This window comes from Canis lupus, chromosome 32 (assembly GCF_048164855.1).
Source record: "Canis lupus baileyi chromosome 32, mCanLup2.hap1, whole genome shotgun sequence".
Taxonomy (NCBI): domain Eukaryota; kingdom Metazoa; phylum Chordata; class Mammalia; order Carnivora; family Canidae; genus Canis; species Canis lupus.
In genome coordinates, this window is record NC_132869.1 from 21,175,401 (window position 1) to 21,192,953 (window position 17,553).

Below are 17,553 nucleotides of genomic sequence, written 5' to 3' on the forward strand. Positions count from 1 at the left end.
CATTGAACCAAGCTGGTTGGTCCTCAGCACCTTTAGTCACCTAGGGTAGTTTCATGGGAGTGTACAAACTCATCAGGCAGAGTGGGGCCGCCCTATTTACATAAGGTCCTGTTTCTTGGGTACCCCTGATCATATAAGGTAGAGTTACTGGGGCCCCACCATCACATAAGATAGTGTTACTGGTTCCTTAAAATCCCCCAGTTGTTTTTTTGTGCCTCCATAACCCCCAGAATTCAAGATCTTTGTTCTAAATACTTACCAGAGCATTTCCTGGCTCTCCATAAACAGCCAGATTTTCTTGTGCTCCATAATCACCCAAGGTAGAGTTGCACTGGCCCCCAACATTTCCCTAAGCTAGTGTCTTGTGGCTATACAAAATCACCTACAGCTACAGTTTCCTCACCCTCACATCAATTAGATAAAATCACCAAATTTTTTTTTTTCTTGTGCCTGGTAATTGCTTATGATGCAGCTTCCTAGGCCCACAATTGTCTAACAAGGTATTGTCCCCTGCCCACTTCCCTCATTGCCTACTATACAATCTCTTGGGTCCCTGACAATGGTTTAGGATACAGGCTCCTAGGCCCTAGCAATTACTTAAGCCAGAGTTTCTTGGGCCCCCACAAGCACCTACTATATGGAAACAGCATAAGTGTTGAATAGATAGACAAATGGATAAAGAAATGGTTATATATACAATATTACTCATCTGTAAAAATGATTGAGATCTTGTCATTTGTAACAACTTAGACTGAGGCAACATCATGTGAGGTGAAATAAGCCTGAAAAAGACACATACCATAGTATTCCACCTATATGTGGAATCTAAAAGAACAAACAAGATAAAAAAAGAAACGCCTATTACAAAGAAAAATCTTGTGGTTACCAGAAGGTAAGGAGTTGGGGGGTGGGGTGAGTGGAGTATGTAGAGGGGATTAAAAGGTACTAACTTGGACTTACAAATAAGTCATGGGGTGAAAATTACAGTATACAGAATATAGTCAATTTTGTATTAACTTTGGTGGCCAATGGTAACTACTCTTACCTGGTGAGCATTATTTGGTAATGTATATAAATGTTGAATAGCTATGTCACATGCCTGCAATAATACTGTATGTCAACTATAATTCAAACTTTTTTTTTTAAGGATTTTATTTATTCATGAGAAACACACACACAGAGAGAGGCAGAGACACAGGCAGAAGGAGAAGCAGGCTCCATGCAGCGAGCCCGATGTGGGACTCGATCCTGGGACTCCAGGATCACACCCTGGGCTGAAGGCAGATGCTCAACCACTGAGCCACCCAGGTGTCCCAATTCAAAAGTTTTTTGAAGCAATACAGAAGGGAAGGGTCAGAAAGAGACCAAGTGTGGGATGGGGTGGTTTCTACATAACGTGGTTTAAGGCCAGAGATTTGAGCCAGATGCCAATGGCACAGATCTTTGTCAAGTAAGCAATCTGAACTGCTTGTGGAAACTGGAATCCCCATTGCTGTACTTAAAGCTGAGAAGCTTGACACTGGCTTTTTAAAGAAGAGCTTTCTCTCTGTAATGTGGAGGGCCTTGAGAGAAGAGCCTTTTTTGGGTTGCACTTCAAAGGGAAGGAGGGATTAACAGTTAAGTACTGAATTATGTCACCCCCACATTTATACAGAGACATCCTAACTCCCAGTATGACTGCATTTGGAAAGTACTTCAAGTCACTAATGTTAAATGAGATCATGAGGGCGGGGTTCTAGGCCAATAGGCCGAGTATCTTGATGAGAACAGAGATCCAGGAAATGCAAGCAGAGGAAAGTCCAAGTGAGTGTTGTGAAGTTGTGAGTGAATGGTCAAGAATTCTTGAGATGTTTTTAGTTCAAAAAGTGCTTTTGATTGCAACATGGGGACATTGGCCAAAAGAGCTGCACTTTTGCTGTATGAAGCTGGTGCTTATATGCTTAGTGCACGAGTACTAGATTCTAAGTGTCTTTCTTTGAATTTCTGCTTATAAAACTACCAGGATTTCTCTAGTGCTTATCATTCAGCTTGATATTAGCTATCAGTGAGCTGTACAGGCAGTTGTGAGGCCCTTTAAGAATATAGCAGCCCGTTGGGGTGCTTGGGTAGCTCAGTTGATTGAGCATCCTACTCTTTCTCAGGGTTGTGAGTTTGAATCCTGAACTGGGCTCCATGCTTGGTTCTCTGGGTTAAAGATGAACGTTTTTTTTCGCTTCTATCCATCATAATTTCCCCTCTGACCAATGTTTGGTCCTCAAATCTTTAAGATTGTTGAAGGATGAAGGGCTTGTCTTCTGTAACTTCTTCAAGCTAACAGGGGTTATAGAGATGTCCCTACCTATGGACCAAAATTGTCCCTACAAGTAACTATTAAGGAGGGCCATTGCTGTAGAGTCCAGAGGGGACATCGGGATGGATTTGTTTTGAGTACTAAGGATCATCCTTTGGCTGGGTGAAGGAGTCAGGAACTGCTTGCATGTATCTGGACAAAAGGAGAGAACAAAGTGAAAAAGAGAACACATTGGGGTTATTATAATGAAACTGAGAAATGTGAAGACCCTTTAGTGTGGACCATAGTCCACCTCCTTTTTTTTTTTAAATTTGTTTTTTATTGGTGTTCAATTTACCAACATACAGAATAATCCCCAGTGCCCGTCACCCATTCACTCCCACCACCCGCCCTCCTCCCCTTCTACCACCCCTAGTTCGTTTCCCAGAGTTAGCAGTCTTTACGTTCTGTCTCCCTTTCGGATATTTCCCACACATTTCTTCTCCCTTCCCTTCTATTCCCTTTCACTATTATTTATATTCCCCAAATGAATGAGAACATATAATGTTTGTCCTTCTCTGACTGACTTATTTCACTCAGCATAATACCCTCCAGGTCCATCCACGTTGAAGCAAATGGTGGGTATTTGTCGTTTCTAATGGCTGAGGAATATTCCATTGTATACATAGACCACATCTTCTTTATCCATTCATCTTTCGATGGACACCGAGGCTCCTTCCACAGTTTGGCTATTGTGGACATTGCTGCTATAAACATCGGGGTGCAGGTGTCCCGGCATTTCACTGCATCTGTATCTTTGGGGTAAATCCCCAACAGTGCAATTGCTGGGTCGTAGGGCAGGTCTATTTTTAACTCTTTGAGGAACCTCCACACAGTTTTCCAGAGTGGCTGCACCAGTTCACATTCCCACCAACAGTGTAAGAGGGTTCCCTTTTCTCCGCATCCTCTCCAACATTTGTGGTTTCCTGACTTGTTAATTTTCCCCATTCTCACTGGTGTGAGGTGGTATCTCATTGAGGTTTTGATTTGTATTTCCCTGATGGCAAGTGATGCGGAGCATTTTCTCATGTGCATGTTGGCCATGTCTATGTCTTCCTCTGTGAGATTTCTCTTCATGTCTTTTGCCCATTTCATGATTGGATTGTTTGTTTCTTTGCTGTTGAGTTTAATAAGTTCTTTATAGATCTTGGAAACTAGCCCTTTATCTGATACGTCATTTGCAAATATCTTCTCCCATTCTGTAGGTTGTCTTTAGTTTTGTTGACTGTATCCTTTGCTGTGCAAAAGCTTCTTATCTTGATGAAGTCCCAATAGTTCATTTTTGCTTTTGTTTCTTTTGCCTTCGTAGATGTATCTTGCAAGAAGTTACTGTGGCCGAGTTCAAAAAGGGTGTTGCCTGTGTTCTTCTCTAGGATTTTGATGGACTCTTGTCTCATATTTAGATCTTTCATCCATTTTGAGTTTATCTTTGTGTATGGTGCAAGAGACTGGTCTAGTTTCATTCTTCTGCATGTGGATGTCCAATTTTCCCAGCACCATTTATTGAAGAGACTGTCTTTCTTCCAATGGATAGTCTTTCCTCCTTTGTTGAATATTAGTTGACCATAAAGTTCAGGGTCCACTTCTGGGTTCTCTATTCTGTTCCATTGATCTATGTGTCTGTTTTTGTGCCAGTACCACACTGTCTTGATGACCACAGCTTTGTAGTACAATCTGAAATCTGGCATTGTGATGCCCCCAGCTATGGTTTTCTTTTTTAAAATTCCCCTGGCTATTCGGGGTCTTTTCTGATTCCACACAAATCTTAAAATAATTTGTTCTAACTCTCTGAAGAAAGTCCATGGTATTTTGATAGGGATTGCATTAAACGTGTATATTGCCCTGGGTAACATTGACATTTTCACAATATTAATTCTGCCAATCCATGAGCATGGAATATTTTTCCATCTCTTTGTGTCTTCCTCAATTTCTTTCAGAAGTGTTCTATAGTTTTTAGGGTATAGATCCTTTACCTCTTTGGTTAGGTTTATTCCTAGGTATCTTATGCTTTTGGGTGCAATTGTAAATGGGATTGACTCCTTAATTTCTCTTTCTTCAGTCTCATTGTTAGTGTATAGAAATGCCACTGATTTCTGGGCATTGATTTTGTATCCTGCCACGCTACCAAATTGCTGTATGAGTTCTAGCAATCTTGGGGTGGAGACTTTCGGGTTTTCTATGTAGAGTATCATGTCATCAGCAAAGAGGGAGAGTTAGACTTCTTCTTTGCCAATTTGAATGCCTTTAATGTCTTTTTGTTGTCTGATTGCTGAGGCTAGGACTTCCAGTACTATGTTGAATAGCAGTGGTGAGAGTGGACATCCCTGTCTTGTTCCTGATCTTAGAGGAAAGGCTCCCAGTGCTTCTCCATTGAGAATGGCATTTACTGTGGGCTTTTCGTAGATGGTTTTTAAGATGTTGAGGAATGTTCCCTCTATCCCTACACTCTGAAGAGTTTTGATCAGAAATGATGCTGTATTTTGTCAAATGCTTTCTCTGCATCTAATGAGAGGATCATATGGTTCTTGGTTTTTCTCTTGCTGATATGATGAATCACATTGATTACGGGTGTTGAACCAGCCTTGTGTCCCGGGGATAAATCCTACTTGGTCATGGTGAATAACTTTCTTAATGTACTGTTGGATCCTATTGGCCAGTATCTTGTTGAGAATTTTTGCATCCATATTCATCAGGGATATTGGTCTGTAATTCTCCTTTTTGGTGGGGTCTTTATCTGGTTTTGGAATTAAGGTGATGCTGGCCTCATAGAACGAATTTGGAAGTACTCCATTTCTTTCTATCTTTCCAAACAGCTTTAGTAGAATAGGTATGGTTTCTTCTTTAAATGTTTGATAGAATTCCCCTGGGAAGCCATCTGGCCCTGGACTCTTGTGTCTTGGGAGATTTTTGATGACTGCTTCAATTTCCTCCCTGGTTATTGGCCTGTTCAGGTTTTCTATTTCTTCCTGTTCCAGTTTTGGTAGTTTGTGGCTTTCCAGGAATGCGTCCATTTCTTCTAGATTGCCTACTTTATTGGCGTATAGCTGTTCATAATATGTTTTTAAAATCGTTTGTATTTCCTTGGTGTTGGTAGTGATCTCTCCTTTCTCATCCATGATTTTATTAACTTGAGTCTTCTCTCTCTTCTTTTTAATAAGGCTGGCTAATGGTTTATCTATCTTATTAATTCTTTCAAAGAACCAACTCCTGGTTCTGTTGATCTGTTCCACAGTTCTTCTGGTCTCGATTTCGTTGAGTTCTGCTCGAATCTTTATTAACTCTCTTATCCTGGGTGTAGGATCTATTTGCTGTTTTTTCTCTAGCTCCTTTATGTGTAAGGTTAGCTTTTGTATTTGAGTTCTTTCCAGTTTTTGAATGGATGCTTGTATTGCGATGTATTTCCCCCTTAGGACTGCTTTGCTGCATCCCAAAGATTTTGAACGGTTGTATCTTCATTCTCATTAGTTTTCATGAATCTTTTTAATTCTTCCTTAGTTTCCTGGTTGACCCTTTCATCTTTTAGCAGGATGGTCCTTAACCTCCACGTGTTTGAGGTCCTTCCAAACTTCTTGTTGTGATTTCGTTCTAATTTCAAGGCATTATGGTCTGAGAATATGCAGGGGATGAGCCCAATCTTTTGGTATCGGTTCAGACCCAATTTATGACCCAGTATGTGGTCTATTCTGGAGAAAGTTCCATGTGCACTTGAGAAGAATGTGTATTCAGTTGAGTTTGGATGTAAAGTTCTGTAGATATCTGTGAAATCCATCTGGTCCAGTGTATCATTTAAAGCTCTCGTTTCTTTGGAGATGTTGTGCTTGGAAAACCTATCCAGTATATAAAGAGCTAGATTGAAGTCACCAAGTATAAGTGTATTATTATCTAAGTATTTCTTCACTTTGGTTAATAATTGATTTATATATTTGGCAGCTCCCACATTTGGGGCATATATATTGAGGATTGTTAAGTCCTCTTGTTGAATAGATCCTTTAAGTATGATATAGTATCCCTCTTCATCTCTCACTACAGTCTTCGGGGTAAATTTTAGTTTATCTGATATAAGGATGGCTACCCCTGCTTTCTTTTGAGGACCATTCGAATGGTAAATGGTTCTCCAACCTTCTATTTTCAGGCTGTAGGTGTCCTTCTGTCTAAAATGAGTCTCTTGCAGACAGCAAATAGATGGGTCCTGCTTTTTTATCCAGTCTGAAACCCTGCGCCTTTTGATGGGGTCATTAAGCCCGTTCACATTCAGAGTTACTATTGAGAGATATGAGTTTAGTGTCATCATGATATCTATTCAGTCCTTGTTTTTGTGGATTGTTCCACTGAACTTCTTCTTAAAGGGGAATTTTAAGAGTCCCCCTTAAAATTTCTTGCAGAGCTGGTTTGGGGGTCACATATTCTTTCAGTTGCTGCCTGTCTTGGAAGCTCTTTATCTCTCCTTCCATTTTGAATGAGAACCTTGCTGGATAAAGTATTCTTGGTTGCATGTTCTTCTCATTTAGGACCCTGAATATATCCTGCCAGCCCTTTCTGGCCTGCCAGGTCTCTGTGGAGAGGTCTGCTGTTACCCTAATACTCCTCCCCATAAAAGTCAGGGATTTCTTGTCTCTTGCTGCTTTAAGGATCTTCTCCTTATCTTTGGATTTTGCAAGCTTCACTATTAAATGTCGAGGTGTTGAACGGTTTTTATTGATTTTAGGGGGGGAATCTATTTCCTGGATCTGAATGTCTGTTTCCCTGCCCAGATTAGGAAAGTTTTCAGCTATGATTTGTTCAAATACATATTCTGGCCCTCTGTCCCTTTCGGCACCCTTGGGAACCCCAATTAAACATAGGTTTTTCTTCCTCAGGCTGTCGTTTATTTCCCTTAATCTATCTTCATGGTCTTTTAATTGTTTGTCTCTTTTTTCCTCAGTTTCCCTCTTTGCCATCAACTTGTCTTGTATGTCACTCACTCGTTCTTCCACCTCGTTAACCCTCGTCGTTAGGACTTCTAGTTTGGATTGCATCTCATTCAATTGATTTTTAATTTCTGCCTGATTAGCTCTGAATTCTGCAGTCATGAAGTCTCTTGAGTCCTTTATGCTTTTTTCTAGAGCCACCAGTAGCTGTATGATAGTGCTTCTGAATTGGCTTTCTGACATTGAATTGTAATCCAGATTTTGTAACTCTGTGGGAGAGAGGACTGTTTCTGATTCTTTCTTTTGAGGTGAGGTTTTCTTTCTAGTCATTTTGCTCAGTGCAGAGTGGCCAAAAGCGAGTTGTATTGGGAAAATGAGAAAAAGAGAGGAGAGAAAGGAGGACAGAAAAGAGAAAGAGAAAAAAGAAAAAAGAAAAAAAAAAAGAAAAAAAAAAGAAAAAGAAAAAGAAAGGAAAAAAAAGGGTGGGGGAAGGAAACAAAGCAAAAAGCAAAGCAAAACAAAACAAAAAACAAACAAAAAAAAGAACCACGGGGGAGTATCTTCTGATTCTGTGTACTTTAAGTCCCTTGACTTACCCTGGAACTTGTCCGTCTCGCTGGTCTTCTGGGGGAGGGGCCTGTTGTGCTGATTTTCAGGTGTTAGCACTTGGGGGAGCTGCTCTGCCCCCCTCCTGGTGCAGGGCTCAGTGGGGGTCGTTTACCCCGTGAGGCCCCAGGAGGAACAATCGCAGTGGCGGGGCCAGCTCTAGAGCCTGGAGTCAGTCCCCGCAGGAACTCCAGAGCTCTCTCCAGGGCCTGGAGGCTCCGGGGCGGGGCCGCTGCTCTGCTCAGCTCAGGGCGGGAGCGTCCTTGCTGTCCTGGGCCCTCCCGGCCTCTGCCTGTCCCGGGGGAGGCCGGATCCTGGGTGTGTCCCGGCGCCCTGTGCTCCGGCGCCTGCGCTGTTGGATTCGCGCTCCCGGGCCGCGCAGCCCCCTCCGCGGAGCCGCCCCCGAGCCCCCCCCCCCCCCCCCCAGCTGCTCCGGGTCCCGCCGCCCGCGCTGCAGCCCTTAGGGAGCTCGGCGCATCTCCCGGGGCGCAGGTGTCTGTTAGTGTCCCCGGGAGCCCGAGGTCACCCCCGCCCTCCTGGGTCCTGCTCCACCTCCCTGCGAGCCCCTTTCCGCCCGGGAAGGTCGGTGCAGCTCCTGCGTCTCCGGGACGGGGCTCTCCTGTCCTGGGGACACTCGCCCCGGCCTCAGCCCGGCTCCTCGCGGGGCCCCTCCCCCTTGGAGGCCTTTTGTTCCTTTATTTCCTTCTCCCCGTCTTCCTACCTGGATAGAAGCGCGATCTCTTCTCACTGTAGCACTCCAGCTGGTCTCTCTTTAATTCTCAGGCCGAATCCATAGATTTTCAGGATAATTTGAAGGTTTTCTAGGTAATTTGGTGGGGACAGGTGATTTGGGGACCCTCCTCTTGTGCCATCTTGCCCCTCCCCCCTCATTCTATTTCCTAGTCCACCTCCTAACCAGGTCTGTAACCAATCATTAAGTGACAATGTCGGGTCTTTAAGAGCACCGATTTGTTATTTACATCAGTAAGTGACTGTTATAGTTTGGTTAGGATCTGGAATGTAGACACAGCATTCTGCTCTAATAACGGCAGCTGTTCCTCCTGGTGCTGCTATGAAAACATCTAATGTCATTCTATTTGGTAGAACAGCTTTATGTATTTGAGTCATTTCAGTGTTTAATAGTATAATGCTATTTTGAGAGGCACTTAAGGCCTAAATTGCGCATTTATCAAGGGCTTTCATGTGCCATATTACATTTTCTAAACTTGATAGAAAAAAAAAAAAAGAGATGTCAGGTGGTCATACCAATGGAACATGAATCTTGGCCATCATTGCTGTGAGCCCATCTGTGGGCTGGAATATTCAGTTAAAATTTTGATAGCCTGAAGATAAGAGAAAGGCCTCTTACTTTTTCCATAGGCCAGCAAGAAACATTTTATTTTAGTAATGGAAATATCCCTGTATGTGCTGGTATTAGGTGATGCATCAGAGCAGCCATGTATGGATACAAATAATGCTTATCTGTACTGTGTAATGGAGAAAAACCATTAAGGGAGGCCTGAAGTGCTTGCTATCAGCAGTAAGCCACACATCTAGCAAGGCTGGTGTTGTAGTTCAGTATACTATTATGTCCATTGTAAAAAAAAAAAAAAAATCACCATTTAGGTATGGTATGTATGCAAGTCCGCTGAAGCTTTGGATACATTGGCAGAGTTGTCTGGGATATTTATAAACACAACACTGAGTCTCAGTATTAGCATAATAATTTCCTCTTTGATTTGCAGTCAGGATTAGCAGTGGCCATTAGGTTTTAGAGGGCCACTTTTCAAATTTGTGGGTGGCTTCATGTTGGGTTTGGTTAAAAGTGGCCCCTCTACTTTATGCTTGGCTAAAGCCTCTACTTGTAATTTTACATCAATAGAGGTACCTCCTGGGACAAATATGGGTGAGGGATAAGACCATCAAGAAGCCCTCTCTGCCTATGTCTAGCCTTAATTTATCCTAGTAATGAGGAATTGCAGGTAAGTGGGAGATGACTTGTCTCCGGAGAGAAGGGCATCCCTGAGTGCATTCTCCAATCCAGTTTTTAAGGAAAGTGGGGCCATCCATTATCTGCACCATTTCATAGTTAGCCCCATGGAGTGGGATACGCTCTGATTTTTACGGAACGATTTTGTTATCCCAGTCATAGAGAACTGATGTTATACAGTTGTTGGGGAGTCCACCCCCTTGTCCCGCTGTTTAAATCATCATCTACCTAGGAAGTGGTAGGGGGAATGGGGCAACTGGGTGATGAACATTAAGGAGGGCATGTGATGTAATGAGCACTGGGTGTTATATAAGACTGATGAATCACTTACCTCTGAAACCAATAATGTTAATTTTAAATAAAACTTAAAATATTTTTTTTAAAAAATGGACCCTATGGGTATATGATTTTTTCCCTTTTATTATCCCCACAGTGTCACAAGCAGGAAGATTGTTTACATATGAGCTATGACTTCTCTCTGAAGTCTATCTCAAGTTGTCTAGCTTAGACAAACAACATTTAAAGACAAAACTAGAATCTAAAATCAATAAGGATACATTATTGGAACATGATTTTTCTTTCTAAATTCACCCTTCTTTCCAGAAATAGCCAAATAAAACTAATTCATGTTAAAAGAAGTCCAGTTTTTTTTTTTTAAGATTTTATTTATTTATGAGAGACACAGAGAGAGAGGCAGAGGGAGAAGCAGGCTCCATGCAGGGAGCCCGACATGGGACTCGATCCTGAGACTCCAGGGTCACAACCTGGGCTGAAGGCAGCACTAAACTGCTGAGCCAACGAGGTTGGCCTAATTATTTACATAAGGTCAGCAAGAATAGTGATTGATCATATAGATCCTTGCTGGAACTTCTAAGGAATCTCTAGATTGAACTTCTAATAGCCTCTTGAGGCCAGAGACAAGCTAAATTCTGGTTGTCAGACTTGCCTATAATACCTGTTGATCTGAGTGAATTCCTCTTCTTTAGATCCCCAAAATATCCCTTCCAGGAAGGGAGTAAGGTGGCTGGGAACGCTACAAGCAAGGTATCAGGCCAGCATTTCCAAGGGGCTCTGTAGGTTCCATAAAGTCCACCTTAATTCCTTAAAGCTATCTGGACCCTAGATCTGAGTCCTTGCATGTCTCTCTCAAATAAGACATCCCAATCAAAGCCTTGATAATGTAACCAATGTTTCCAAATGGTGTCCTGTTATAAGGAAAACAGTCTTACTGAAGTTATGCAAATAACTGTAATTGCCACAGAAGAAAGAATGTTCATTGAGAGTTTCTAGATTCTGGAGGGTTTGGGTAGGGAGGGAAGCTAAATGTTTCAATTTGTTCACAAAGGAATATTTTACCATTTTCCACCATTCAGTCCTATTAATTTTTGTTCTCTTTGAATGTGGCTTTCCCATTATTTCTGGAAATTCTTACCCAGTTCAGTTTTAAGACTTTTAAATATCAAAAGCCTGTATTCATCAGTTCTTTAATAATCTCTTCAAAGATGAAACACATTTTGCAAGAGCATCAGAATAACTATAAATAAGAGGTACCTGGGTGGCTCAGTCAGCAGCGGCTGGCTTTTGATTTTGGCTCAGGTCATGATCTCAGGGTCCTGAGGACAGCATTGAGCGCTGCAGTCAAGTCAGCGGGAGTCAGCTTCAGGATTCTCTCTCTCCCTCTGCACGCCCCCCACCCCACTCATGGGCTCTCTCTAAAATAAATTTAAAAAAAAACTATAAATGTATAAATGAAACACACAAACCCCTCAAATGGACATGGTTAAAGATCTGAATGTTCATTATAATACAACTGACAAGGAAATCAAATTATTGAAATGTTATGTCAAAGAAATAACTGAAGTAATGGCTTTTTACTAGGACATACTAAAACTTAAGGAATTTCATATATTTTCTAGAATAGTTATAGCATTCACCCACATAACAACCACCTAAGGTTTTTCATTGTTGCCTCGACAGGCTTTCCAATTAACTTAATATACCAAATAAACAAGCCTAATTAGTCAAAAATACTTCATTTACCATTTCAAATCTTGGGGGGGGGGCGGTGGAGTTTGTCAAACATCTCAGGAAGTTTTAAAGCACATGTCTAGACAGGATTATAGATCATTCTACATTTAAGATCTATAATGATCTGCTTTCCCAAGCTGGCAGTAAGAGTCTATAGACTCTTACTACAATTGTAGACTTTACTACAACTGTTAGGTTTTTTTTTTTTTTAAGATTTTATTTATTCATTCATGAGACACACAAAGAGAGACAGACGCAGAGACATAGGCAGAGGGAGAAGCAGGCTCCGTGCGGAAAGCCCAATGTAGAACTCGATCCCAGGACCCTGGGATCACGCCCTGGACCGAAGGCAGATGCTCAACCGCTGAGCCATCCAGGTGTCCCTACTTACCTCCTTTAATACTGAGAAGTTTCAGTTCTGAGTCTGTCCTGACCATACATAAAATTATTTTCTAAAGCTTTTCCTTCACAAGCCTTCTACAACTTTCTTTGCTTTTAGATTTTGTCCTAAGCCTTTTGTTTCCAAACAACCAACTCATTTTAGGACAAAATTACCTTTTTTCCTCAACAAAATATATTCCCCTTCTTTAGATCTTTCCTATTAAAAACACATCTTTCCTTGTATACAGATTTGCTTTCCTGATTTTCACCAGTCTTAATTACATTAGAATTTTAACTCTTAGAGACCTTAGTCTCCAATGAAAATTCAGGAACCCATTGTGAACTGTTACATCAGAATTCTTTAGATCAGCAAATTTATAGATGCATTTCATAATTTCTAAAAACATGTTTTTCCACAGTACAATCTTTCAATAAAGCATGTTTACCAACAGACCCCAGTATCCTCAGCTTCTCTGCAATAGGAAGCTAAAAGCAGCTAAACCTCATGTTCAGTAATCAGTGCTTCAGTATCTCTTGGGGAAGATTTAGCTAGCTGATGAATTTAACCCCATTGGTCATCTAAGCAAAACTTCAAAGTTTCAGGTTACTAAAGATTTTGTAAGCTAGCTTAACAATTACTCATGATAACTTCATGAGACAGAATTAACTGTCATTTTAAGCCATCTTTTTTGCTGATAAATTGCAATAGAGGTAATGAGCTTACTCGACCTTTAGTAAGTCTTGGTAGGATAAAAGTATTATATTTACTGCTGATAACTCTAAAGACCTATCTTAATTAAGCTAACAAACCTAAATTAGCTTAAATACCAGGTATGTTACACCTACTTAGCTCAATTTGCTCCCCATTGTCAAATTTTGCAGGGACCCTAGTGGCGAAACCTGAAGTGAGGGGTATAAGTCCAGAGAGGGGTGTTCTTTGCTCCATGATAGTGAGGGGAAGATGGGTCGGAGACACTGAGATGGTATAGGAGCCAGTTATGCAGGCTGCACCCATAGTGGTGCAGGAATGGAGGGGTGGGGGGAAGGGAGGCAAAGAGGTGAAGTGCTACCAGGAAGGCTGGAGGTGGATAAAAGCCCAAAGTTTGTCAGTTCAGACAGATGAGCAGACACGTTTGTTTTTTTTCTGCACCAACAAAAAGTGAATATAGGTAGTGCAAATCATGCTGGAGAAGACCAGCACTTCCCAGAAATGAAAAAGAGTTGTAGCAGCTGCTTGGGAATATTCCTTAAGATCCTCTCCTGAGGTAGACTAACTACAAACAATTGGCTCCAATTATTATAGCCATTGACTCAAGAAATGAATGAGGGAGAAGTCCTGTCCCATTCCCCATAACAAGAGTAACCTGGGTCTGTTACGAGGTAGAGAAATGAGAGCCCAAGTCTCCTTCGTTAGGGATGTCCTGTGATTCCTCTGGTAACCTGGGTCTAGTAGGAGCAGGAGGGTTTATTAGCTTAGTTAGTGGCCAAGTAATATTATTATTATAATGGGTCTCATTTTGGTGGGCGGACTAGCTTCTAGTCAGAGGGCAGGTTTTTGTTCCTCTCCATAGAACAGCCACAGGCTGGAGGATTGCAGCCTAAACAGTTAACATGAAAGTATTCTAGTAAGGGGCGCCTGGGTGGCTCAGTAGGTTAAGCCTCTGACTCTTGGTTTTGGCTCAGGTCATGATCTCTCTAGATCCTAGGATTGAATCCTGCAGCAGGCTCCATGCTCAGCAGAGAGTTCTGCTTCTCTGCCTCTCTCCCCCTCTGTGACTCCTCCCCCACCCTCTCAAATGAATAAATACAAGCTTACTCCTTGAAAAGCCTTGGAAATGAAAGTAAGAGAAAGTACTCATCAAGTTTACACCAAAACTCAGAGTCCAGATGAGAATACAGGCCCCATGTTGGATGCCAAAATGATGTTGGTCAGGAGCGAACAGTCAAGAATTCTCAAGACTTTTTCAGGGCAAAAAGGTACTCTTATTCTAGCATGGGGATGGGGACTCATTGGCAGATGAGGCTGCTGCACTTTTGCTACATGAAACTGGTGGTTATATGCTTAGTTGCACAAGGGGAAGGGGATGTGCAGGGAGTATTAGTCCTAAATGTCTTATTTTCTACTCTTAATATTTTCCCAAGATGTCTTTGGTGCTTATCATTTAGCTCGATATTAACTGGGTGAGCTGTACAGGCAGTCATGAGACCCATAGCAGCCAGCACCTATTTGATCCTTACTGCAACTATGCAGGCTATAGGTCAGCCTTCTGGGCTAAAGGTAAACATTTTCCTGCTTCTGTTCCTCATCAGTGAGGACACAGAAGACGGCCATCTGCAAACCAAGGAGAGAGGCCTTGGAAGAAACCATGCTGCTGACACCTTGATCTTGGACTTCAGCCTCCAGCACCCAGTCCATGTTATTTTGTTGTGGCAGCCCTCGTAGACTAATAATACAGTTTTCAGTCTGAGTTTTAGAGGTTGGGGATCATGATCTCATGGGCATAGGCTGCAGGCCAGGAAGGCTGAGCGTACTAAGCAGATGAATGTTAGGTATTTGGCATATTGCAAGATATGCACAATCATTTGTGTGCTTCATTAGCATTATGCATAGACTATCAGAAGCCAACTTAGCTGTTGCAGTCAAATCTATTTATACATTTTATTTTGTAGTTTTCTGTATCTATCTGCATTGAGTCTTATTTTAAGATGCCTCATCTTCAGCCACACTTTTGATTAAAAAAAAAATCAGGCATCTGCCTTCGGTTTAAGTCATGATCCCAGAATACTGGGCCCCACTCAAGCCCCACTTTGGGCTCTGTGCTCAGCAGGGAGTCTGCTTCTCCCTCTCCTGCCATCCCCCCTGTTCATGCACGCTTTCTCTCAAATAAAACACCAAAAAAAAACCAGACAAATCAATGGAATAATACATGTAGCCCAGAAATAAATCCACGCATATATGGTCAATTAATTTACAACAAAAAAGCCAAGCATCTACAGTAGGGGAGAGATAGTCTATTTAGTGTGTTGGAAAAAAGGACAGCTGCATGCAAAAGAATGAATGTGGGCCATCATCTTACACCATACACAAAATTAAAGAATCAAATGGGCCTGGAATCATAAAACTAAGAAAACATAAGTGGTAAGCTGTGTAACAAAGGTCCTGGCCATGAGTTTTGACATTTGGCACCAAAAGCAAAGCTAACTAAAGCAAAAATAAAACAGGACTACATCAAACTAGAAAGCTTCACAGCAAAGGAAACCATCAACAAAATGAAAAGAAAACATATAGAGTGGGAGGAAATATTTGGAAAGCATGTATCTGATAAAAGGTTAATATCCAGAATATATAAAGAATTCACACAATAGAAAAAAATCCAATTAACAAATTGGCAGAGGATGTGAATACATTTTTTCTAAAGACAGAGTTGGCCAGTAAGCACATGAAAAGATGTTCAACCTCACTATCAGAGCAATACAAATCAAAGCCACAATGAGATATCACCTCACACCTATTTAAATGGTTAGTATCAAAAAAAGACAAGATGTGCATGCAGAGAAGAGAATCCTTGTGCACTGCTGGTGGAAATGTAAATTGGTGCAGCCACTTTAGAAAACAGTATGGAGGGGAATATAAATAATAGTGAAAGGGAATATAAGGGAAGGGAGAAGAAATGTGTGGGAAATATCAGAAAGGGAGACAGAACGTAAAGACTGCTAACTCTGGGAAACGAACTAGGGGTGGTAGAAGGGGAGGAGGGCGGGGGGTGGGAGTGAATGGGTGACGGGCACTGGGTGTTATTCTGTATGTTAGTAAATTGAACACCAATAAAAAATAAATTAAAAAAAAACAGTATGGAGGTTCCTTGACAAAAATAGAACCTCTGTATGATCTAGCAATCCCATGTGTGTGTTTTCACCCAAAGAAAATGAAAAAACTAGAAAAGATATGTACCCCCATGTTTACTGCAACATTATTTACAATAGATAAGACATGGAAACAAGATAAATGTCCATCTATGAATGAACTGATTAAAAAAAATGTGTGGTATAGTTCTAATCCAAAATGGGAATGTAGGAAGACCCTCAGCTTACATCCTCCACAGAACACACCAAATTACACCTGTTAGTAAAACAGTTCCTCCTGGGAAGAACTGAGGGCTGACTAAACAGTTATTAAAAGGCCAAAGATAGACTGGCAAAAGAACATCAAGAGGGAAACACGGTAACCAAAGGAATCCCCACCCTGGACTCTGAATGGCAGTACTAAGGGACCAGGAACAGATCCTTCTGTCTTGGGCACCGAAAAAAAAGCCATATTATAAAAAAGGCAACACTAGAACTCTGTCAAGTGGCAGAGGAGCTGCAGGAATGGTCTCTAGATCAGAGGGACTGGAGAACAACGTGGTTTATGTTCTCACTTCACATTAAAAGCCTAGAGTGGGGCAAGGTCTGGACACCACAAACAGCTGGTCCAATGTCACAGTCAGCTTGGGACCTCAGGGAGCCCAGGGCACACAAGCCCACACCAGCTTCAGTTGTGCTGAGACACAGAAAAAGCTGTGGTTTAAAAGGGCCGACGAGCTGCAGGATGCTTCCTCCCCTACTCCACTTTAAAAACCCAGAATTGAGAAAGGTCTGACTTACAGTGAACTTGTGACTTCTGTGAACCCAGGGCCCATAGCTCATAATAATCTCTGTAGTGCTGGGGCACAGAAGGTAAGTCACTTAAAAAAAAATAATTCTTTTAAATTTTTTCTTTTTAAAATTTGTCATGTTTTTTTCCTCTTTTTTCTTATTCTTTAATGATATTTTCTTCTTTCTGTAAAAAGCACCAGTTTAAAAGAGTAACTAGCATATGCAGCCACAGCTCCAGCCAGCCAGCCAGTCACCAAGCACACACAGTCTACAGAGGGGAAACCCATATACAAGACAATACTCCTTCAAGTTTAGGAGAAGTAGCCATTCTGTGTAATTCATGGAGACAAATGTAGAAAGTCAAGCAAAATAGGGAGATAGAGCAATATGCTCCAAAAGAAAGAACAAGAAAAAAGCCCCAGAAAAAGAAATGAAACAGATAATATGCCTGATAGAGAGTTGAAAATAATGATCATAAAGATACTTACTGGGGTGGAGGAAAAAGTAGAAAATATTCCAAAGAACCAGAGTTGAAGAATACAATATAGATGGAATCAATAGATTAGAAGATGCAGAAGAGTGTATCTAAGGGAAAGCACACAAGCTAAACAGCAAAGATAAAATTAAAAAAATGAAGATTAAGAGATCTTCTGGACTTCAAGTGAACAAACATTTGC

The 17,553-nt window shown here is 41.5% G+C and overlaps 1 long non-coding RNA gene across 1 annotated transcript in view; it reads left to right on the plus strand.

The window, feature by feature from the left end:
* LOC140622806 (uncharacterized) overlaps positions 1-17,553 on the plus strand; it is a 57,726-nt gene continuing 40,173 nt past the window's right edge. Inside the window, exons 1-2 of the long non-coding RNA XR_012022469.1 lie at positions 1-138; positions 751-892. This is a non-coding gene — a long non-coding RNA (uncharacterized lncRNA). The remainder of the gene's footprint in view (positions 139-750; positions 893-17,553) is intronic.